The sequence below is a fragment of the Aethalodelphis obliquidens genome, unplaced genomic scaffold, assembly GCF_003676395.1.
Source record: "Aethalodelphis obliquidens isolate GAN/ISIS:26980383/991018 unplaced genomic scaffold, ASM367639v1 scaffold62, whole genome shotgun sequence".
NCBI lineage: Eukaryota > Metazoa > Chordata > Mammalia > Artiodactyla > Delphinidae > Aethalodelphis > Aethalodelphis obliquidens.
The window spans coordinates 11,119,349-11,144,511 of record NW_020838006.1 but is presented as its reverse complement, the minus strand read 5'-3'; the positions used below and the strand labels follow the sequence as shown (position 1 = coordinate 11,144,511).

The 25,163-nt window shown below is 47.3% G+C and overlaps 1 protein-coding gene across 3 annotated transcripts in view; it reads left to right on the top strand.

Annotated features, from left to right (window-relative positions):
* Positions 1 to 25,163, top strand: part of GASK1A (golgi associated kinase 1A) — a 94,211-nt gene that overhangs the window by 34,974 nt on the left and 34,074 nt on the right. For 2 of the 3 annotated variants that reach the window (XM_027088340.1, XM_027088339.1), the window contains exon 7: positions 24,839 to 25,025. The exons of the other annotated variant lie outside the window; for it this stretch is intronic. The gene's annotated coding sequence lies outside the window, so the exon portion shown is untranslated. The remainder of the gene's footprint in view (positions 1 to 24,838; positions 25,026 to 25,163) is intronic. 3 annotated transcript variants of the gene reach the window in all.

Below are 25,163 nucleotides of genomic sequence, written 5' to 3'. Positions count from 1 at the left end.
GTGTGCATCTCTAAAAAGATCTTCATCGCTGTACTTTCAATGCTCAGTACCATGATTTTGATAATCATCTCCCTGCGTGTGGACTTCAGGTCATTTCCACGTTGGGGCTGTTTTCAGTGGCATGGGGCCAGCTTCTGATCATCCATGGAAATGGAAATGGGGATCTGAGTGCCTGGTGAAGTGGCACAAGCACAAATTCCTTCAGCCTCTTGGTCAAAAATTTTACTGCAGCCATGCTTGAGGGCCCAGAGTGTGGGTGTAGGAGGAGTTTCCTCTTGTCTCTCTTCACTCTACTATGAGCATGTCATCACGCAGGCCGTGGAGAGAAGGGGGTTCCAGGAGAGCCCACACATAGGTCAGTTCTCCTCGGAAGAACCAAGACCTCAAGTCCCTGGAGGTTAAGACTCAGAGGGGAATCTCTAGGTGAAGGGGCTAAGGCCAGAGAAGCGGTGTGACCTTCTCAAGGTCACTCAGAGCCGGGCTAGAGCCCAGGTCTCCTAGTTCTTCACTCCCCCACCCCAACCCTACAGGTTCCATCAGACACTGTGGCTTCTTCATATTCTTGAGGCCTTTGGTGCAGCTTGGAGTGGTGGAGCAAAGGCACAGGGTTTGAAATCAGAACGAGGTTCGTGCCAGACTAGCTACCGTGCAGCTTTGAGTAAGCACTCTAGTGCTCTGAAGCCCAGGCCCCTCGTGTGTAAAATGGACTTATACTAAGGGGTTGCTCTGAGGAGCAAAAGGAATCTTGGAGGTGAAACCACTTGGTACCCCAAAGGTGGTATAAGAATGGGGGTTTGACAAAGAACCCACAAAAATAAGTTTTCTTTTTGTCGGGACCTAAAACAAACAGTAAGGAAGTCATCGATGTATTTCATTCAGTACCTGACTAGGGGGTGCTTCTGGGACTCTAAATGTGGACCAAGTGTAGACAGATTCTAACCTAAAGTAGTTTTCTTGCTCCTGTAGATCTCTCTTCTCACCAGGCAGGAAATACCCAGCCCGTAGGAGATGTTTGCCCTCTGTGTGCCCTGGGCCTCCTTGCTGAATGCTGGCTGGGTGAGAAGGCAGCCCCACTCAGCCGCAGCCCCTGAGGTCTAATGACGGGGTGCCCTGGGAAATCACCCTGCCGAAGGTCTGGGTGAAGCCCTCAGGTTCTTGGGCTCAGCCGGAGAAGAGAAGAGGTTAACCAGTTTTGGAATCAGAACTGGGAATCAGGACTTCCAGCCCTTGGAGCCTGCAGGGAATTTGATACCCTCTCTTGTGGGCACCTCCCTCATGGAGCAGCTCCTAATACATACACAAGCCAGGTTCTGTAGGGCTGGCTGGGGGGGGAGCAGAGGGGTTTAAATAATCCACTGATCCCAACCTGACCAAGCAGGAGTTGGTCCAAAAACAGGGGGTTGGAAGGGGTGGGGGGGGTGGGGGAACTGATAGGCCTCACAAAGAAGTGAGCAAAGGCCTTAGCAGTTTCAGGGGCCAGGGAGAGAAATGTGCTTCAGATGGGCCGCAAAGATGCTGACAGTCCCCTCAGAAGAGGTCTGGGAGGCTAGCCCTCCCTCCCTACCAGGGTGCTGACGTAGAAGCAGGGTGCTTCCGGTTTCTTTGAGGCCTGGGTGCCTGAGCCACCTGGGCTTTCTTTGCTTGGATTGTTTTTTTGATGTGACTGCTAAAGTGTTTCCATCTGGGGCCTTCGGGGTGCAATCCCTGTATTGTCTGAATGTGTCTACATAGGCCTGCGTCTGATGGGCCACCTGGCCTGAGAGTGAGGATGGAGCAGGGGTTTGTGGGTGACCCCCAGGCTGCCCTTCTCCGTGTGTCCCCCCCCGCCCCCCCGCACCATGTGCACATATTCTTGGAAGTGGCCTTGGGGCTCCAGAACTGCTTATGAGAGGGAGCCAGAAGGTGCTTTAAGGTAGCAGCCGGTGAACTCAGAGGTGAAGGGGGTAAGAGTGAAAGGTGGGGAGAGGGCCTCCGCTGGTCTCCAGGCCTTGACTAGTTCTGAACCGACATGGGTCTCCTTTGGCTAGGGCCTGAGTCGTATTCCCTGTGGCTTTGGAATTTTTTTTTTAATTAATTTATTTAATTTATTTATTTTTGACTGCATTGTGTCTTTGTTGCTGCACACGGGCTTTCTCTAGTTGCGGCGAGCGGGGGCTACTCTTTGTTGCGGTGCGCGGGCTTCTCATTGCGGTGGCTTCTCTTCTTGCGGAGCACGGGCCCTAGGCACACGGGCTTCAGTAGCTGTGGCACGTGGGCTCAGTAGTTGTGGCGCACAGGCTTAGTTGCTCGCGGCATGTGGGATCTTCCCGGACCAGGGCTCGAACCCATGTCCCCTGAATTGGCAGGCGGATTCTTAACCACTGTGCCACTAGGGAAGCCCGGCTTTGGAATTCTTGAGGGAGGTTTTTGGAGTGATGGAACTGTTGTGTCCTGATTGTGGCGGTGGTTCTATGCACATGTTCAGACTTATAGAACTGTATACAAAAATTTTAGTTTTACTGAAAAAATAGAAGAAATAGTTAAAAAATAAGAAGAAGAAGAGGGAAAAGCAGTCTAGCAGAAGGAACGACGTGAGCAAAGCCCTAAAGGCAAAGGTGAGCTATCAAAGTTGCCTGGGAGGGAGTTGGGGGAAACCTTCTGGAAATGGGGGAGGCAGAGCCTGGAAATGGGGCACAAGTGGTGTAGCCAGGAGGGAATTTGTGTTATTATTCTGAGAACAGAGCGGGCAATGGAAGGACTTTAGAGCTTGGAGAGGTGGGACTGTGTTTGCATTTTAGAGAGCAGTTTCCAAGGGAGGGGAGACTCCGGGGTGTGGGGTGGAGGGGGAGCGTCTGGGGAACGATTATGATCCCAGTGGACCAGAGGGAGGAATGGCCCTGTGGCTGGCCAGAGGGAGCAGGGGTGGGAGATATTTGGGCAGGAGAATCTCCAACCCTTGGCAACCTGAGGGCAAGTCAAGAGCAACTTCTGTTTCTTGCTCAGGCATCTGGGTACAGAGGTTTCTGTGCCTTTCTCCTCTCTCCTCATCTCTATTTTATTTATCTTATGGGGTCCTTTAACTAGTCACATTTAGAAGTAACCATGATATAGAAAGTACTTATTTAAAAATGATACTAACCATTTCAGCTGTATAAAATGGATCGCTATGGTATATTCTTAAGAGCCACGGTGAAGTGTCTGACATTTCTCCCTTCATCCTCTGGATTGGTTTTGCCATTATAATCATAAAAATAGGCTAGAGGTAGTGGCAATGGTAAGTGAGTACGGTGTTATTTATGCCGCTCCAGCCGCCTTGCCTGCAGCCCCTGAGGCCCTCTGCCAGGCAGCGCAGCCACAGAGGTCCCCTTCCTCCTGGCCTCCAGGCCCTGCTGGAGGGTGGGCAGGGCTGCGGCTGCTCCATCTCTCCTGGCCAGCTTCCCTGCCTGCCATGGGCTTGGGCTTGGGTTTCTGCTAAGTGGCCGCAGGAAGGGCTATGTCATATGCTGTTTACTTGCGGCCAGTTTTTGTTTGGCTTTCAAGGGTATTTGCTTGCAGTGAGCAAACAGCTTCTTCCAGAACCATCTGGAGACTTCAGATCCTTCCATCTTGGCTTGAGAAGCATGGTCGTGGTTCCACGTTCAGAAGCCAAGTCGGGTAGGGGTTTTTACAAAAACGCCCTCAGCCAAAGAGCTGGTCAAAGACGGCAGAGGGGTTAGGGCTAGAAGAGAGAAAGGGAGAGAAAAAAGAGAAGAGTAACAGCTGGAGGTGTATGGATGTGAGATGAGTAGACTGAGGCTCAGAGACAAAAAGGACGGCCCCGGGGAGGCCCTTTCACCCCTCGGCAGGCGTGTGGAGCCCACAGATGCCCCTCGAGGTCTGAGCATGCCAGTCGGGGGACACAGGATCGGGGCTGTGCTGGGCACAGTGCTCCGGGCTGGATTTCAGCGGCGTGCTTCCCTGTGGCAGAGCAGTGATGCTGTCTGCTGGCCTGGCTGCCTAGGGCTGACGGCCACTGCCTCTCTGCGCTTCCTGTGTCCCCGTGTCTGCCCTGTGCTCCTGCCAGGGAGCTTTATCAGCAGAACAGACTTGGTCGTCCAGCGGCTGGCCTTGCCTCTGTCCAGACTGGTTTCGCACCCATGCTATGAGTTGCCTTCCAGTGCACTAGGTACCGGAGAATTCTCAAGACATTCTGTCTCTTATATCTCAGTCTCCACGTTTCCTGAAAGGAGTTTATCCATGAAAGTCCAATCCTCCATTCCAAGTTTCCTTCATATACACACACAGGCAACTCACACCGCTCTCAGTAATTTCTACAGCCTTAGTACTTAGTGCAGCAGTGTTGTGTATGGTCATGTTCTCATCTGGACTGTAAACTAAAGGCAGAGGCCGTGCCTTTCTTCTTCATTCTGGCCATGATTTAAAACTTGGCTTTAGTACTTTTAAATGCTTGGGGTCTTATTTGAGGTGGGAAGGGAAGACCCACATACAGTTAAACCTGTAACCTTAGAAGGTCATAATTTCAGAAAGTACAGGATCCGTAACCCCCTTCATCCTTTTCTCCAAAGGAAATGAAGGAACTCCAGCCCCAGTGATAATGTGATAACTGGTTTCCAGCCAGGTGGATGGAAGAGGCGGGGGGAGTAACGGACTCACGCTGTGCCCGGGCTGGGATGAGGGCTTTGGGTTGTGCTGCCTGGGATGCCTGGGCCCAGTGGAGGTGGAGGCTGCAGCCAGTTTGAGGCTGGGATGGCCAGTGAATAGGCCATTTGGATGCCCATCCCTGTGCTGGGAGGAGAGTGGGGGCAGGGCACACAGGCCTCTTTCTCCAGGACAAAGTGGCTCTGTTGTCTGTTCACACAGAAGCTCAGTGTGTACCTGTTGGGGGACCTGGTTCCCGGCTGGGGAACTGGCCACCGGCAGCGGTGGCCTCCTGGACAGTACTCCCTCCCGGCCTCCCCTCACACCCAGCCACTGTCTGCAGGCCCCAGTCCGAGTCAGCTCCTACAGTTCTGTCTCACCCTCCTCCCCCCTGCTCTCCCCACTTCGCCTGATGCCCTAGAGATCCTGTTGCAAATACAAAGATGCTATTGTATTCCTTCCTTTCAGAACATTCTCTCTTGAAACTCTAGTTTAAATCCCCTCATTTCCCTTTGGGAAGGGCATAGGGAGGGCTGGGCAATGCCACCCTGTTCAGCCACTTCTCTGGGTGTCAGGAAAGGCTCCTGGTCCTTGTTCACATTCACCCATCTCCTGGGCAGCGGCCCAGGGTGACTGGGCTTAAACTGTAATTGTCACAATACCTTACTTGGTATGGTTTTAAAGCATGAAGGATTCAGAGGTAAGATGTAATCAGAATTGAATTCAAACCCTGCTTATCACCTGGGGCAAGTCAGTGAACCTTTAACCTCTTGGCCTCTGTTTCCTCTAAGATAACACTGCCTCCTTGTGGGGTTGTGTGTTCGACCTGTAATGAGCATAAAGCACCTCATACAGTAGTCATCAGCACATAGTAAGTGCTCAGTTAATGGGAGCTGTGGTTACCTTGTCCCTAGACAACAGATAGAAGATGCAGCAAGGCCTGGGCCACTAGGACTGTTAGTAGGATCCTTCAGTGCATCAGGGGAGCAGGAGTTGGGGGGTATCCTTGGACCCTAGCTCCCATGCAGAAGAGATTCTGGAGTGGGGGAATTAGGGAAATATGTGCTATAAAGGGCCTGCCTTTATATAAGCCATATGGATCTATCCCTATAACGGTGAACTAGAGAAAGGCAGAGTCAGATGGTACCAGGTCAAGGATTCTTGACCGGGATCCATGCCTAGAATTCAGAGGAGCCCTAAACTTGGATGAAGAAAAGTTCCATCTTTATTTTCTCTAATCTCTAACAGAAATTCAGCATTTCTTTAATAATGAATGTAGGCACTGACCACAGTAGCCTTAGCAAGACCTGTGACTTTGTCACCAAGAGGAATCAGAGAGTTTACAACATGAGAGTAGAACCAGATCCTTTGAAATATAGTCTTTACTCCTCACTACTTTGAAAGTGCATTGGTTATTAGATGTGCTGACAAATCTCATTATTTAATGGGTTAATAAAGAAGCACATGCATTATTATATCACAAATTTGTTTTTTGGAAGATTTTGATGACTGTGTTTCAGTATAATTGATTGCCTTTGTAACCCTATGCCTTTTATTTATACATTAAAAAAAAAAAAAAAAAGCATCCTGAGAAAGAGCCATGTCTTTACCAGGCGGCTGAAGTAGTCTTTGGTACTAAAAAGATTCAGAAGTCCTGCTTCTGTGTAGATGTTTGTCTGGGTGATCTGATCTTGGAATATGCCAAGAGTCCTCTTTGTCTAAAAATGTCTTTCCTCACCTTCTACTCCGGGATCATTAAAAAATAATCTTCAACAAACTTCTAGTGAGTGCTGGCCTCTGTGCTGGCTGAGGGAAGATCATTCCCCCTTAGAGCTAATAACAACAAATACTTGTGTTGGGCTTTGTAGCTTTCTTATCCATTATCTCATTGAGTCTTTAATCCTTCAAGTGTTAAGGCTGGTATCATTAGATCCATTTTAGAGAGCAATAAATAAAGTAACTTAGAGATCAATGATGCTGTAATTGCTGAGTCATGCAGTTCATAAGTATGAAGGACTTTAAGGTGGGCCCTACAACCAGAAATCTGAGTCTTTTTCCACTTGATCAACCTGAAAATTCTCACACTTAGATGCAGCTGTTTTCTTTTGGTAGCATCTATGGAAATTTTCTGTTGAAAGTAAATATTCTTGGAAATTAGTTTCTTGTGTAGAGCATTACCCTGAGGGTCTGGGTCCCAGGAGTGTCTTGTTTAGACATAGGGGAGGGAGGGGCAGTGGCTGGAGTAGGAGCCCTGGGAGTGGGCGAGATCTGGATTCATGGAGAGGACAGAGGACAGCCTCGAGGGGCATGAGGGCAGGAGACACAGGCAGTGGGGTGTGTCGGAGTTTGACTCTCCTTGTGTGTTTTGCTTGGGGAGCCTCTAACACTTACGCCAGACATCAAAGCAGCATCACCATGACGGGGCTGAGAGAGTCCCAGTCTCTGGAAGCCTCTGAGGAGACTGCCTGGACTGGGCCGAGAGGGCATGCAATGGGCAAGCAGAGCATTTTCTTTGTATCATGAAAACAGAGACCTGCTCCCCTTCTCTGGCTCTGAGAGGGTCACTGTGACACCAGGGGGTACTTCCTGTCATCTCTTGTCGCTGGCTATGGCTTTCTCCCTAGTTAGATAGTGAGCCGCTGGAAGGCAGCAGCTCTCCCCAGAGCTCCCAATGTGGCACAGACGTAGAACTCAACAGGTATCTTCACTGGATGGTAGCCTCCACATCTTATATTTAAATCTCCCCAGAGTCCAGCCTAGTACGACTTTCTGAGATAATGGAAATGTTCTCCTCTGCGCTGTCCACCACGGTGGCCACTACTCCCAGGTGACTGTTGAGTACTTGAAATGTGGTTAGAACAACCAGGAATGGAAATTTTTAATTTTAATTAATTTAATGTAAATAGTTACATGTGGCTCATGGCTCTCATATTGGACAGTGCAGCTCTGGACCAAGAAGTATAAACTGAAGTGCTTATGGAGCCTGGGCTGCTGGCATAAGTGAAAGAAGTGGGCTGGGTATAATGAAGAAAAAAACAATCTATGTTTTGTTTTCTCAAATTGTCTTGAGCTGTGGTCAGAGAAGTGTTTATCTCCTATGAAAAACAATAAAGCAAGTGAGATTCCAAAGGCAACTGTCCTTCCTTCTCTTGGGAGACAGACAATAGGGAGTGGTGGAGCCTGTGGTGAATGGCAGAAGAGCATATCATTGAGAGAGGGAGCCATACTTGACTCCGGCCATATGAGAAGGTGGGCCCAAGTTGTGGCTAGAACTTCCCCCTTTTCAGAGGAAGCCGGAAATCTGGATTTTTGTGGGAAATATCCTGGTTTTTCAACTTTGGCTCGAATTTATTCAAAACATTTCAAGCCAAACAAAACACATCTGCAGGCCAGACTTGGCCCAAGGATCCCAGTTTACAAACCCTCCTCTAGGCCTTATTCTGGAGAAGTCCATATGACCTGCTGTGACTGGGATGGATTTAAGGCAAAGAGTGAGGTGGATTTTCCCCTTAGTGTCCCTCATTGGCTCAGCCGCGTGTTGTCACGGGTTTGGTTGGAATTGGGGGGAAGTGTGTATGTAGGAAACAGACCTGCTCCCCCCACCCACCAACTCTTCTCTGGGGCTGTGTCCTGGCCTCTGAGCAGCCAGAGAGTAGAAATCTCTGGAAGGCTGGCACAGAATGGCCCAGAGAGAAACTTTAGTTTTTCAGCCTCAATCCCCACTCCCAGGCCTGAGACCAAAATGTATGGCTGTTAATACCAAGGCAGCCAGAGAAAATTTCCAACAAATGGCAGGGTCTCAAATATTCCATCAGGCCTGCGGTGTTCCCACACTAGTGCTCTTGTGAGCTGGAACAAAATGGTAATTCAGTTATGGGTATGGAGAGGGCTCTTGCGGCAGCCAGCGGGGCTGGAAAAGCCCCAGCATATAATCAGCGTAGAGATTGGAGCAGAGCAACCAGTTGGCAGGGAGGGGGAGAGAAAGGACATGTCGTTTAGCCCCCTCCCATCTCGGGAGTTGGGGGTTCGCAGGCCCACATGATGGGCATGTGTTGTGAGCGCAGGTGCCAGGAACCCTGCCATGGAGGTAACCCCATGGGTCCTGCTAGAAAATTATGATCAGTTATGAGTAAACATAACTATATTTCAGGTTCTGTTTTGCATGTTTTACCTACAACAGCTCATATAACTTTCACAGTACTTGGTGGAGTGATCTTATTTTTATGAGTGACAAGTCACATTTTTTTCCCCACCAGAATGTCACCATCATAAGGGGAGTGACTTTTGTCTGTTTTCATGATGTTTCACTTCTGCCTGGAGCAGTGCTTGGCTCAGGAATATCTGCTCAATGAGCTAGTGAATGGTCCACCCTATGAGGGACGTGCCATTCTTATCGCCACAGTACAGGTGAGGAAATGGAGGCCCAAGTTCACACAGCCAGGATGCAGTGGAGCTGGAATCAACATTCAGGCAGCCTGCCTCTGAACCTATGTGTCATTAAGGGGCTGGTGGTGGTAGGTGAGCCTGGGGAGCTGCTGCATCCCTCTGGGACCAGAGATGAAGCTTGCCAAACAGCTTGGGGACTGGGGGAAGGTCGTGGTGAGCAGATTTGCCCTGGGGGTTGGTCCTGAGGTCAGGGACTGAGTGGGGCCCCCGGGGACATTTGGATGTGGGTGTTCAGTCCCTTGCTCAGCCTATACCCCCTTGCTCAGTGGGCTGTGGGCCGTCCTCACTAAGCCTGAGGGCAGGGGGCTCCCTGGAGAGTGTGCACAACCCCCAAGAGGCTGTTTGTCTTTCTGATGACAAGTAGGTCACTCTGTCCTGGAGCAGAGACCTGGCAGCTGTGCCCCTGCGGTGGGAAGACATCTTAAAGACTGTGTGGCCCATCCCTGCAGCAGCCAGGGTAGGGACTGTATTAGTTTCCCCTTGATGCTGTCATAAATTACCATAGACTTCGTGGGCTAAAACAACACAAATTTGTTCTCTTACAGTTCTGGTCAGAAGTCCGAAATCAGTTTCACTGGGCTGAGGTTAAGGTGTTAGCAGGGATGCTTCCTTCTAGAGGCTCTAGGGTAGAATCCTTTTCCTTGTCTTTTCCAGCTTCTAGTAGCCACCTGTATTCCTTGGCTTGTGGCCCCATCTTCTATCTTCAAATGGAACCACTCCAATCTCTGCTTCCATCATCATACTGCCTTTACCTCTTCTGTAGTCAAGTCTTCTTTCGCCTCCCTCTTATAAAGACACTTGTCATTACATTTAGGGCTCACCCAAGTAATCCAGGATAATTTCCCCGTCTCAAGATCCTTAATTTAATCACATCGGCAAAGTCCCTCTTTGCACATAAAGTAACTTTCACGCGTCCCAGGCATTAGGTCCTGGATGTCTTTGGGAGCCCTTATTCAGTTTACCATAGGAGTCATCCAGCCTCTGCTTTGAGGATCATGAGTTACTCCCCCCTCATCAGCTGGCCCTGCGAGGTCAGGCTTGGGCTGTGCTCTCCTAGGGGTCCTGTGGGACCAATGTGACTTCAAATTCCCAAATCAGTAGTAATTAGGTATTTAACAAATAATTTCCAGAGTTAGGTTTACAGCTCTTCAATCGAGTTCTTTTTTGAGTCTGTGGAAACACAGGGAGCTGCAGAATCTCGGAAGTAGAAGGAACTTAGAGAGCGTATAAACCAGGGGTCTCAAACTGGTGGCCCCTGGGCCAAATTAACCAGATTCTCCAGGCTTGGTACTTGATGCTAAGGAGAGGTGAAGGAATCTGGGAAATTGTCTTTCAAGACAACAGCCTCATCTACAAGTCTGTGTATTTCCACATAATTCTGTTTTGCATGTCAGAAGTTAGAAGGTCTAACTCCTTGTACCTTTTTGTAACATTCTTCTATATCATTCCCAGATAGATGGATAAGATGCAGCTCAGGGTCTCAGGAATGCAAACAGGAATTAATACTTTATAAACACTATCCTTCTTACACTTGTTTTAGAGTGCTACTCCCAAGAGATGAACTGTATAATCATCTAACAAGTGGCTGAGGTTATGGACAATTTCATTTTCGATGTATTTGGGGATAGAATGGGGGCATAGAGGACACTGAAGACTAATTTCTCCTCCTTGCTAGTTTTGCCTTTTAGAGTCTTGCCCTGGACACACCTCCCTAACTACATTTTACATTTTCTTGCAGATGGGGAAAAATCTCATTCTTTTGTCATACACTGATGAGGTACCCAGCGGATGCCTGTCCCAGGAGGGAGATGGAGTTCAGCCACATTTTCCTGCCTAGGAGAGCTCTCTCCTTGGTTCCTCTTCCCTTTTTCCACCTCTGCCCCTCCCCCGGTGTGTCCACCGGACACACATCCCAGATGCTCCAGTGTTGGGAACACCCAGCACCAGATCTTCACCTTGGCAGAACTCTGTCTGACCAGGGCTCTGGCATGTTTGCTTGTTTATTCATGAATACAAAGCTGCAGATGGGGGAAACATCGACTGACTTTATCCCTTTCAAAGAGGAGAGCTGAGATTCAAGGTGGGGCGGGGGCGACAGCTCCTGACTTCCAGAAACACCTGATTTTGCCAGGAGCTTCAGTGAGAAATTAGGGAAACAACGTAGGTAAGGGTGAAGGTGGGCCCCTTGGGTTGTCATCAGAGAGCTGGCATTGGGGGGTGTCTGGGGCAACATTACTTTTAAAAATTTACATGACCAGTGAGAGGGCAGTCAGGCTTGCTTTGGAGAAAGAATTTCTGCAGGCTAGAGAGGCTTCCTGTCAACTGGAACCTAGGCTCACTTCTTTCTCTTATCCTGCAGGCTGCTGCCCCTCTCCTCAGGCACCCTTTTTCCCACCTGAGGTTGTGTTTCCTCAAGGCCCCCAGCTGCCCTTGAGGCAGCTCCCTGACCTTTTTCAAGGTCACACACACCCCCCTCTCCTTTTTGGATTCTTCTTATTACCAGAAACTGCACAACATGGAAACTCTGCTGATTAGAAATCTGGTGTTAATTATTGCTAGTCTTCTTCCAAATGTGAATGGAGCTAAGTGGGTCTGCATTCAGACCTCCCTCCCCCAGAATCTCTTGGTAGATGGTCCAAGTGTTTCTCAAGACACATGGTCTCAGAGGCTGAGTGTGCTACTGGAATTTCCCAACTCTGTGGTTTTATTTGTTTGAGACAAAAGACTCAGCCTCTGTTCTAAGGTTGGAGGAAAACTAGATGTGTATAAATTTCTTTCTTTCTTAAGGGATTTTCAAGGGTAGTTTTGATTTAGACTTCAGTTTTGCCTAATTTGCTCTATTAGAATCTAACTCTCCCGTCAGCTGGAACCCCATCGCACTGCAAATTTTATGCTTGCCTTTGTGTTTGTGTTGACAGCTGCATTGGTCCAAGTGATCTGATGCTGAGGAGTAAACCATTAGGAAACATTGTATGTCTGAAACTGCTCTTATTTTACCCTCACAGTGGGATTGACAGTTTGGCTGAGTATAAAATTCTAAGGCAGAATATAAAACTCTAAGCCAGAAATCATTTTCTGTCAGATTTTGAAGGATTTGCTCAGTTGTGCTCTAGCCTTCCATGTCGCAGTAGTGAGGCCAAAGCCTTTCTTATTCTTGATTACTTTGTATAAAACCTGTTTCAGTTGTTTTCTTTCTCTCTGGAAACTTGTAGGGTATTTCCCCCAGTGTTCTGAACTTTCACAATGATGATGTGTCTTGGTTTGTCTTCACCTGGGTTTCCAGTAGCTGAGCCTGAGGCAGAAAGTTTGTGTGCTATTGTTTTGTTGGAGAGTGAGTGCAAGCTCAAGGAACACACAGAGACGCAGGGAGAGATGTTAAGAGGATCCGTTTTTAAGCTGGCCGCTGCTAAGTGTAATGGGCTGCAGGATCTTACGGCCCTACCGAGATGCTGCACAAATTGAATTCAGGACCACTTGAATTTATCCACTGGGTTCATTCTCCCAGTGATCAAAGGTTTGCTCCACTCGACCTGAATTTCGCTGTGCTTCCAGGTTGTGTAGTCGTGGGTACCACCCACCTGCTAGTCATGGGGGCCAGGGGAGGGGCAGGTGAGAGGCATAGCAACTGTGGTTAGGCTGTCAGGATGTGCCTAGTGGTGGCTGAAAGAGCCTCAAGTAGCCACCGCTGTGGAAGCTTTGGCGTTGGATGGCTGCAGCAACAAACTGACTCCATGACTATGGGGACAAGCCAGGCCATCACTAGGGCTGACCCATCAAAATGCAAATGTGTGAATGTGTGTGTGTGGTGGTGGGATGCAAATAATTGTGTTCACTACTACTTGGGTCTTCTTTTCAGCCATTTTCTTGGCTACTTGGGGTGGGGGAGGCCCTGCAATATTTCAATGTTCAGTGTGTAAATGCTTTCTTAAAGCTTCTCTTCTCTACTCTAGGGCAGTGTAGTTCCCTGCCCTCAGTTGTGCCGGATGCTCCCCAGTATACAGATTCCCTGGCTTTCTCTCTCCAGGTCCTTAGCCAGGTGCAGGGGTGCGTTATCTGGCCAAGCAGCATGCTAGCTTCTTCTTAAGTAGACTTGCAAGCAGCCCTCTTGTTTTTGACTCACCTTCACCCCCTCCTCTGGAGGTACTTGGTGGCACCTCTGGACATGTTGGGGTGGCTTCTGCAGGGTAAATCGTGGTGAGTCTTACCCTTCCGCCTTCCTGTTTAGAATCCAGCCTTCGTGGTCTGCTAAGTCCATTGCCATTCACTCACCTATTTTCTAGCGTCCTGAATTTTGCTTCCATTGCCTCCTGCCCAGTTCTCTTTATCCTTGTGGGTTTGTCCCTTAAAAATAAGAGCCCTTTACTGTCATTTTTATGAGGTTTCAGGAGGGCAGAGAGGAATGGCATGTATTTCATCCACCAGTTTTAGATGAACACCAGCATTGCTTTTTCTAAATTGAATTGTTTGGCTCCAGTCGAGCCCTCACCTAGGTAACCCAATATCAGACAGAAAGCCTAGCTTAATTCACCTCTAGAAGCCTTGGCTTTTGAAAACAAAGGCTTTTTATTCTCTCTTGGGGCAGGATGAGGCCAGCTTTCCAGGTTTGCTTGCTTGCTTGCAGAAGGGTGGCAGGGAGGGAAACAACTCTTGTTCTTTGAGGCTTCTGTAATAGCAGGGACAGAATTCTAGTTAATACACTGATGAAGTCAGCCAGACCCAGGTTTGAATCCCACCTCTGCCACTTAGCTATGAGGCTGTGAGGACGAGACGCGAGCTCCCTGTGCCTCAGTTTCCTCAATGCCTGATGTGAACAGTGATGCCTTCCCTAGAGGGAGGTTGCAGGCAGTAAATGAGCTGTTGTGAGTCAAGTACCTGGCATGGAGCCTGGCACAGGAGGTGTTCCACAATGCTGGCTACAGCCGACGTCATGGAGTTTCCTGGAGGGAGGACCTCCGTGCCTCCAAGACGGTTCCATCTGTGCCCCTAGACATGGCTGCCCAGTTCCTCCCTAGTCCTTTTGAGCCCCAGGCCTCCTGCTGGAAGGAGTTCTATGCCCCACGGTTGTCAGGAAATGCCCCATGAGCCCTCCCACAGGAGGGTCCCTTTATTTCCCCTTCAGCCCACATACTGCCCATCTGATAAACTTGCTCAGGTTCCAAGGGTAGCTTTGTTTTACCCCTCCCAAGGGCTAATCTTCAAGGCATTTCATGGCTGAGCCCTGCTCTCCTGCTGGGAAGCTTCTCTCCAAGAGTATTTAACCCTCTCTGGGGCTCCACAGCCGATGTCCAGAAGTTTGGGGCACTGGGCTGGCCAAGCTGGAGTCAGTGGCTGCTCTTTTGGTCACTTGAGCAAATGGTGGCTCTGAGGATATATCTTAGCATCAGTTCCTGAGACTTCCCAATGCGCCTTCCTCTCAACCATGACTCACCAGTCCTCAGAGCGCTGTGACTTAACCATTACCAGCTGTTCACAGTTGGAGAGAGTGAGGCACAGGATAGTAACCTAAAGAAGGTACTGGAGTCGCAAAGCTCTGCAGGGATTTAATAATCCTGGGATTAAATAATAGTGCTGAGTAATCACGATAAAAATACATGCAGTGTCCTGTTCTTAGCACTTTATTAAAATTAATTGAATCCTCCCCACAATTCTTTGAGGTCGGTACCATTATCATACCCATTTTCCAGGTGAGAAAACTGATGTTATATGACACACTCAGTAGTGGTGGAGCTGGGGTTTGGACCTAGAGAGTCTAGCTCATGTGTGTCCTCCAGGGTGTCCTTTAGGATTCTGCCTTTCTGAAGTGGATGTTTGGTTAAGTATTTACTGAAGGATAATGAAGCCCATCATCTCCCGTGTCTCGGCTGGTATCAGGTTCCCAGCTCATGTAATGAAGAGACAGACGTAGGAATTTCTCAGGTCTTCTAAAGCCTTTTGCTGGCACTGGCTCCCCCATGTCAGCTGGGAGCATCAGAAATGCTTCTGAGAGAAAAACAAATACCGTATGCTAACATATATATATGGAATCTAAAAACAAAAATGGTTCTGATGAACCTAGGGACAGGACAGGAATAAAGATGCAGATGTAGAGAATGGACTTGAGGACATGGGGAGGGGGAAGGGTAAGCTGGGACGAAGTGAGAGAGTGGCATGGACATACATACACTACCAAATGTAAAATTGCTAGTGGGAAGCAGCTGCATAGCACAGGGAGATCAGCTTGGTGCTTTGTGACCACCTAGAGGGATGGGATAGGGAGGGTGGGAGGGAGACGCAAGAGGGAGGGGATATGGGGATATATGTATATGTATAGCTGATTCACTTTGTTATACAGCAGCAACTAACACAACATTGTAAAGCAATTATACTCCAATAAAGATGTTAAAAAAAAAAAAAAGAAAATGCTTCTGGATGAGCACCCAAGGGCCTTAGCTAATGCTTCCCGCGTGTGTTCCCAAATCCCCAGGCCTGGCTCCTGTGTGCAGGAAAGCAGTTGGTCTCTGGAGGCTGAAGACCTGAGTTGGAATCCCAGCTCTTCTATTTAGTTGGTGTGCCAGCTTGCGCAAATGGCTAGGTCTCTCTGAGCCTCAATTCCTTCATCTGTAAAATGGGCATGGTGAGAATTCCTTCTTCCCTTCCAGGGTTGTTGTGAGAATGTCTGGAAACAACATCCTTCTAGCCATATAGTGAAAAACACTAAACAAATGTGAGATGTTATCTGACTGTGGTGGAGTCCTTGGGGAGTGGCACCCAGCTCTGCTCCCTGGCTTTCCATACTCTGCCATCTGCACCCCTTCAACCTTAGGAAGATAGATGCCCTGGATGTAGGCAAGGCCAGTTTTGTGGGGGGCTTTGGGGTGGCCAAAACAGGTTTGGGGCAAATGATTGTATCATTCACATTTTTACAATGAGACAGTGAGTTGCTTAAGGGCGGAGCCAAACCTTCCTCATGCTCATGTCCCTGTTTCCTGATCCAGTGCCTGCCCTGTTGGGGTACGCAGTATAACAGGGTAAGATTGTGATGTAGCAGAATTTGGGGAGCAACACTTTTCCTTGCCTCAGCCCTGCACTGTCCCTTTGGAGGAAGTTGCCTGCCTCCTGCCCTAGGTACCTTGAATCCCCACACTTGTGCCGTGAGGGTCTCAGAAGTGCCTGACATCACATGGCTCTCCCAGTGTCCTCTACTTCATGGTGCTCTAGTCACGTGTTGGTTTCCAGGCAGTTGTAGATAACAGCTCAATTGCCACTGACAGAAATCACTACAGTGAACGATGGAGACTGAAAAGGCAAACCCATGCTCAGGTGTTACCCAGCCAGAGCCTCCCTCCTGACGGGCGGTGTCCTCCAGTAGAGCTCTAATGCTTGCAAGGGCCACTTCCTAGGCTTTCTTTTTTTTAAGTTTTTATAAATTTATTTATTTATTTTTGGCTGCGTTGGGTCTTCATTGCTGCGCACAGGCTTTCTCTAGTTGCAGCAAGTGGGGGCTACTTGTCATTGCAGTGCGGGAGCTTCTCATTGCAGTGGGTTCTCATGCAGAACATGGGCTCTAGGTGCGCGGGCTTCAGTAGTTGTGGCACACGGGCTCAATAGTTGTGGCTCGCGGGCTCTAGAGCACAGGCTCAGTAGCTGTGGCGCATGGGCTTAGTTGCTTCGCGGCATGTGGGATCTTCCCAGACCAGGGCTCAAACCCGTGTCCCCTGCGTTGGCAGGCGGATTCTTTTTTTTTTTTTTTTGGGTTCGTGGGCCTCTCACTGTTGGTGGCCTCTCCCGTTGCGGAGCACAGGCTCCGGACGCGCAGGCTCAGCGGCCATGGCTCACGGGCCTAGCCGCTCCGCGCACGTGGGATCTTCCTGGACCAGGGCACAAACCTGTGTCCCCTGCATCGGCAGGCGGACTCTCAACCACTGCACCACCAGGGAAGCCCTGGCAGGCGGATTCTTAACCACTGCGCCACCGGGGAAGTCCCCTAGGCTTTCTTAAATCCCCAAATCTGAAAACACCTTACAGCCCCTTATGTCCTAAATAAAATGCAGCCAAGTGGGTGGAAAGAGTTGAAATTTCAATTTCTGTTAAAGTTCTTGAAAAATAAGTTTTATTTTGGCTGAACCCTTTGCTGAAACAATTTCTTGAATTGCTTTTCGTGTTTTCATGAGGGTGTGGTGAATTCATTTGGCTCATAGATGTCTGCTGTCTTGAAATGTAACATTCTTCTCTTTATTGTTTTTAGAGCTTGTATTTTCTGGGGCTCTCCCCACTGTTTCTTTTCTTTCCCCGGAATGAGAACCATCACTTTCTGAGACCTCATTTGGTCTTCCTTTCTATCTCTAGCACTAGCTATTGCCATTGTTCAACCAGGAAGTTTCCATCACATCACAAGGTTACTATGTGCCTGAAGTTATGCTGTGGAAGCTAAGCGGCAGAACCTGGGCAGAGAGCCATGGACTCATTTGCTTGGGGTGAATGAGATTCAGATCTGAGCCTTAGGAGAGCTTCAATTTATCCCCCATCATGAACCTTTAGACCCCGTCTCTGCCATATATCCCCCAAGGCCGAATACCTGTAGTGCCTTTATGTGTTCAAAATGCTTTATTTCAGGTGTGCCAAGGAGAGCATTTACTTGGGCAGATTAAGGAAAGGTGAAGAGGTAATGAAAAGAGATTTTCATTTTTTTAAAAAAATTGAGGTATAGTTGCTTACACTGTTGTGTTAGTTTCAGGTGTACAGCAAAGTGATTCAGTTTTATATATATATATATATGTGTATCTGTATATACTTTTTCAGATTCTTTTCTGTTATAGGTTATTACAAGATATTGAATATAGTTTCTCATTGTTTATCTATTTTAAATGTAGTAGTGTTATCTGTTAATCCCAAACTCCTAATTTATTCCTCCTCCCACCCCTTCCCCCTTTGGTAACTGTAAGTTTGTTTTCTATGTCTATGAGTCTATTTCTGTTTTGTAAATAAGTTCATTTGTATAATTTCTTTAGATTCCACATATAAGTGATATCATATGATATTTGTCTTTCTCTGTCTGACTTACTTCGCTTAGTATGATCATCTCTAGGTCCATCTGTGTTGCTGCAAATGGCATTATTTCATTCTTTTCTATGGCTGAGTAGTATTCCACTGTATATAAGTACCACATCTTCTTTATCCATTCCTCTGTCAATGGACATTTAGGTTGCTTCCATGTCTTGGCTATTGTAAATAGTGCTGCAGTGAACATTGGGGTGCATGTATCTTTCTGAGTTACACTTTTCTGCGGATATATGCCCAGGAGTGGGATTGCAGGATCATATGGTAGCTTTGTGTTTAGTCTTTTAAGGAACCTCCATATTGTTCTCCATAGTGGCTGTACCAATTTACATTCCCACCAACAGTGTAAGAGGGTTTCCTTTTCACCACACCCTCTCTAGCATCGTTTGTAGACTTTTTGATGATGGCCATTCTGATAGGTGTGAGTTTTGATCTGCATTTTTCTAATACTGATTAGTGATGTTGAGCATCTTTTCATGTGCTTTTTAGCCATCTGTATGTCTTCTTTGGAGGAATGTCTGTATATGTCAGATATGTTCAGTTTCCTGGCTACAGTCTTGAGAGTGCTTGAGCTGGAAGGAACTTGGGCACCATCTTCTTTTGGACGGAGCAGGAGACATAGAACCTGCGTGGTTTTGAGTCAAGCCCTAGGTTTAATTTGAGGGTAACAGATTATTAGAAACCCGCTTCTAATGTTACCTCTCAAGTACGCCCAGAGTTGAGTGGGTCAAATGGTGGCATTTTCTCACTGATATTCTTCTATGTAATAAAGTAGAGCATGAAACACAATAAATTATTTTCATTTTTAAAGAAGAATAAATGTAGCCTGAAAACATTTTATTTTCCCTCAACTTGTCCCAGTGCAAAAAGGCTGTCACCTACCATTGATCTCACTCAAGCTTCATTTTACAGATGAACTGACCAATCCCAAAGAGCTAAACCTTTGAGAGCAGGGCCCACCCCTGAGACCCAGTGCAGTCCTCTGGAATCAGGGCTGGAGCAGGGGCTGTGGGTAGCAGCCCCTTTCTAGAGTGACCCAGTTATTAGGTCACTGGCTCTGGAGCCAGATGGCCTGGGTTCATGTCATGACGCTGTCCTCTGTGAAGTTTGGGTTGCCTCATTTCTCTATGCCTTGTATTCCTTACCTGTAAAATGGGTTAGTAATCCTCATATCTACCTTGTAAGACTGGCATACAGATTAAATGAATTAATAGAAGTAAAGTTCTTCAAATAGTCTCGGGCTCATAGTGAACACTGAATAAATGTTAATTATCATTCCTTTGGGTTTCCCCTGCCTAGAGATTGGCTGGACCAGAAATTACAGGGGCAAAAGTTCCTTTCTTGTCTTGAAGTTGCTGATGTGGAAGGAAAATCACAGCTCTCCAATGGGCTGAGCAAGGGGCCTGGCTGGGTGGTGGCCTAGGAGACAGGCAGCCTGGGGTTCTGCCCACAGTAGCACGAACAATTCTGGCCTCCCAGGACCCAGAGATCTGACTGAGAGAGGGACGCCTTGTGCCTGGAGGGTCCGACTGGCTGTGCCTGTCGCCTTTGCCCCCAGAGTCTTGGGCCAGCCCAGCTCCCCCTGCCTAGGGCCTGATTCTGGGTTCACCCAAGAGAAGCAGACTTTGAGCAGGTCTAGCCTGCAGTGTTACTCACAGGACCAACATGTGGTTTTAATCCAGCCCTCTGAAAATATGCTTACGTATTCCCTCTCACCCGAGCCATGGTTTTGTTATGAAAATTATTTAACTGGTCTTTAAAAAATGGAACAGAAACTCCAAATTGCAAAATCTCTGCCAGTCTCACCCAGAGTCTGAGTAGTGATAAATCAGTGATCAGCCAGTGGGGGCTGCTAAGTAGAGGGCAGAGGTCGGGGGATGGAACAGAAGGGGCTGTCACACCTTAGTGATGACTCCAGAACTAGAGCCAAACTTGATTCTTATTATGCACACACACGCACACACACACCCCCCCATGTGGCTTTCCTCTGCCCCTTCTCCCACCCAGGAAACTCCCACCAAGAAACACTGTACAAGTGCTTTGTGATTCTGTCTGTTGTGATGGGGAGAGGAACATGCGATCTCTGTATTCTCCCCACCTTCCCTGCCCTGCATGTTACCCTACCTGCCAAGGCAGTTCAGTGGAGGACCAGGTTTTCGTTGTCTTTTTTTGATATCTGGGAGTTGAGAAAAGATGGGTTTGCCTCTGTCCCTGCCAGCTCGTTCCTGTGCAGCATCTGGTGAAAGTCATATCTGATGAGCCTGGGATGTCAGAGTTTACAGCAGGGCATTCTGGGAGGTAGTCTGGGAAAGGGAGAGCTGGTGCCCCAAAGTGAGGCCAAGTCCTGACTAATTTTCCCAAAGAAGAAGAGCTTTCCTTTTCCTGTGGCCCTTTAGAAATAAGAAAAAGTCTCCTGCTGGTGGTTACAGTACTAACTGTAATCGAGCCCTTTTCTCTAAATGTTCTAGTTTCTCAAACTGTGTCTGTACAAAGGCCACCAGTGTATGTTGGAATTTTTCCAAAAAGTTCTTCTCAAAAGACCGCTCTGGTTTTCATTTGACAGAAGGCATCCTCCATGCCATCTGCCCATCTCATGGGGGAAACTGGTTCACGGGATGTGTCCGTGACCAGGTTGCACCATCATCGTCGTCAGAGTCTGTCATGCATCTGTAGTGACACCACTATGCCCTTATTAGGCAAGGGAAGGGCACTACATTACTAAACTGCCTTACTGTTTTCTGACAAAGGGCACACATTGAGCCCAAAAGAAATCACCAAAGGATCTGTATTAGTTAGGGTTTGCTGTGATCATGCTGCATAGCAAACAGCCCCACAATCACAATGATTTACAACAATATACACCCTGATCTTGGTTCCAGGGCTGTGGGTATGCTGGGCCCAGTAGTGGGTGGCTGGGTTAGGTCCAGGCTGGGGACTGGGTTCAGGTCTGCTCCAGGTGCCTTGCCTGGGACATGCTCCTGTCATGTTGGAAGACAAGTTTGCAAGGTGGCAAACACCACACAAGCACAGTCAAAGCCTCCAGTAGGACGTGGCCTGTGTTTTGTCCACTTATATTCCATTGGCAAAAGCAAGTCACACGACCGACGTCAAAGACAGTGGGTGAGGAAGTGTATTCCATCTTCAGTGCAGCCATGGCAGGGTGAGGAGGAAGGAATAGTGAACAAATGATTCCATCAGTGGGGACTTCCCTGGCGGTCCAGTGGTTAAGACTTCTCCTTCCAATGCAAGGGGTGCAGGTTCGAACCCTGGTCAGGGAGCTAAGATCCCACATGCCTCGTGACCAAAACAAAACCCAGAAGCAGTATTGTAACAAATTCAATAGAGACTTTAAAGAAATGGTCCACATGATTCCAAAAGTGACACTGTCTTTCACGTCATGTTTAAGAGCTGCCTGCACCCTGTATGGAGGGAGGCGATGATGGGGAGTTTGGTGGCGGCTCCTGTGTCCAGCCCAGCACAGCCCACAGCTTCTCAGTGGACCGGGCTCTTTACTACTCTCCTGGGTCCCCTTCCTACAGTTATTAGGGAAGCCAAAATCTCAGTCTTTTCCTTTTAGGCCTTGTGCATGCGTCCTTCTTGGTTCCCACCCTTTCTCTCCTCAACTTCCCATATACTTTTAAAAATTTTTTTAATTTATTTATTTTTGGCTGCATTGGATCTTGTTGCTGCGCACGGGCTTTCTCTAGTTGCAGCGAGTGGGGGCTACTCTTTGTTGCGGTGCACGGGCTTCTCATTGCAGTGGCTTCTCTTGTTGCGGAGCATGGGCTCTAAGTGTGCAGACTTCAGTACTTGTGGCATGCGGGCTCAGTAGTTGTGGCTCAAGGGCTGTAGAGCGCAGGCTCAGTAGTTGTGGCACGTGGGCTTAGTTGCTCCGCGGCATGTGGGATCTTCCCGGACTAGGGCTTGAACCCGTGTCCCCTGCATTGGCAGGCAGATTCTTAACCACTGCGCCACCAGGGAAGCCCTCCCATATACTTTTAAGCCAAGTGATTCCTTCCTGTTCCATCCTGGATTATCTTTGGATGGAGCCTCTGCAGGGCAAGACCCTTCTCACTGCCCAGGTGGCCTCCTCCTAATTTATGCCTGTGGCTTTATGATGAAAGAGTTTCTCTTTCTGGCTCTGCCTTGAGCTGTACTTCCAAGTGTCCCAATTGCAATATGCCAAAACTCAGGAAGGGGTGGTGGTGGAAAATTTTCAGATCCCAGAAATCAGAGGGGGTTCGGAAAGTGGGGACAGAAACCCTGATCCCACCATGTAAATGTACCAAACTATGTAGTGGGTCCTTTCTATATTTTGACTCATTTTTTTCTCATGCCAGTCTCTGGAGGGAGGAATTATCTCATTCTCGCCCATTTTATAACTGAGGAAATGGGCAGAGTGGTTGTGTATCTCACCCATTGTAACTCAACCCAGAAGGGCACAAGCTAATCTAGAACTCAAATGTGTCTTCCCCAAAGTTTTTCTGGCTACTCTCTTTTTCACCCCGCTTCCTCTGCAGCCGTGAGTGGATGTGACTACTGGTCCAGTGGGCATCTTCTCTGAGAAGTTAAGGGGGGGAGTCTTGGTGAAAGGGTGGGAGGTGAGATTTGAGGAGGGAGGAGAAACAGAGCAAACTGTAGAACCAGACACCATTCTCCTTTCCCTACTGCCACCAGCGTCGCAAGAGACCGTGCGTGTGTTTTGGATGGGAGAATTGGGGGCGGGTTCCACTGGCCGGTGTGTAGCAGTGGGGTCAGTTGGGCTCCACCAGCAAACTTTCTAGTACATCATGCATCATTCCCTTTACTACTTTCTCTAAAGTGCTCTTTATTATTCAGCTGAATATTTCTCTTCAGAGGATGTTTTTACAGTTCAATCAAAGCAGCTTTTCTTTTCCCAAAAGCTTTGCTTGTGTGGCCCTACAGGGACATCTGCTCGTGGCCGTTTCGAACCTTTTTCTCTGCACAACTGCACAATTGCCAACTTTCCCCAGGTTGTCTGAAGCCAAGTGAGGCCTAGAGAAGGATCAAAACAGTCTGTCTTCTTGAAACATTTTTAAAAGATGATTTATTTTTCCCTAGTGGTATCCAGAACTTTGAGAGTCCAGATTGTGAATCCAACTTGAAAACATAGTTTTCTTTTTATTGTAGAAGGAAAAAACAAAACCAAACAGATTCTTTGTCCATGGCCATTTCTACTTTTAGTTTTAATTAAAAATACTGGTATTCTTGCCAGCTGTGTGACTCTGGGCAAATTAGCACTCTGGACCTTTCAGTTTTCTCATCAGTAAAACAGGAAATTGAATAATTCCCATTTCCCTACGTTGTTGTGAGGATTAAAGGAGATAATAACTCATATACAATTGAAAAGTTAACATCAATAATGGGGTCTGCAGTTGGTTGAATCTGGGGATGTGGAACCCATGATTATGGAGGACCAACTGTGTTATCTGGGTTTTTCACAGTGCTTATCTATGCATGTATTACACGTATGTGTGTGTGTGAAATAGTAATAAAGATCATATTAAAATATATCTAATAAAGACAAAAATTTAGACTCTCACCTCAAAAGGATCATCAGCTAAAGGTGTCTTAGGGGGAGACAAAGATCATCTGTTTTATAGAAAAGAGGCTCAGTCCCACTGGGCATATCCTGTGGCATCATATAGGATACTTCTCAGAGTGGTCCCTTTGAAGGACGGAGGCTGGGCATTTACCCACTGACTTTTGTCACCTATGTGTTGAGGGTTGTCCCCAAAGGTGTTAATTTCCTCTGTGCCTCCCTGAGAGTGGGCAAGAAAGCAGGGAATAGTTCCGGGGCTTGAGGTGGGAAGCTGGCAGTGTACAGAGGGATTGTCCACTGTAGGGACAGCTGGAATCAGTTGGGGGCCCAGGGGAACATAACAGAGGGTACAAAAAGCATACTCTATAGAGAGGGGGCCCCTGGAACCCCAAACAGAAATTGGAGGAGCCCTTCTGAGGATTTATCTGAAGCAAAAGAAATCTTGAAGAGATGTCTGCACTCCCATGTTCATTGCAGCTTTATGCCCAATAGCCAAGACATGGAAATAACCTACATGTCCTTCGATGGATGAATGGATACAGAAAATGCATACGTGTATACAATGCAGTATTACTCAGCCATAAAAAAGAAGAAAATCTGCCATTTGCAACAACATGGATAAACCTGGAGGACATTATACTAACTGAAATAATCCAGACAGAGAAAGACAAATACTGTATAGTATCACTTGTATGTAGAATCTAAAAAAAAAAAACAAAAAACTTTCAGCTATAAAACGAATAAGATCTGAGGATCTAATGTACAGCATGGTGACTAGCTAGTATTGTATACTTGAAATTTGCAAAGAGAGTATATCTTAAACATTCTCACTACACACACAAAAAGTTCTATGTGAGGTGATGAATGAGTTAACTAACTTGATTGTGGTAATCATTTCACAATCTATACATAAATCATCATGTTTAATAATTTAAATATACACAATTTTATTTGTCAATTATACCTCAGTAAAGCTGGGGAAAAAATGAAAAAAAAAAAAAAAAGGGAAGGAAAGGAAAGAATTCTTAGGGCTCCTAGGCAGGGTAAAAAGCCAGTCTAATCTTAGATTTCTCCACAGCATCATTTGATGTTAGAAAACTGTGGAGCAGAACCTACAAGCTATTCCAAGAAAGAAACTGTGAGCAGTATTTTATATCTTGCCAAACCTTCTTTCAGGTATGAATGCTATAGAAAAATAGTTTTGAACATGCAAGAACCCAGAGACTATTATACCCATGAGTACTTCTTGAGAAAATTATGGAGTTTTAACTTCAGTCAACCAAGAAATAATGGAAAACTAGGGCAAAAGGGGACAGGCGTATGCAAAGAATATATTTAACTGAAGAACTAAGACCGAACAAGTGTAAGTATTGGAGTAATAGAGTAGAAGGGACATGTTTTATATCCTAACAATATAGAAATGACACAAATAGAAAACTTTGGAAGGTGAATGAGGGAAAAGTGGGAGAAAGAACAAACATGCTGTTTGTGAATAATAGCT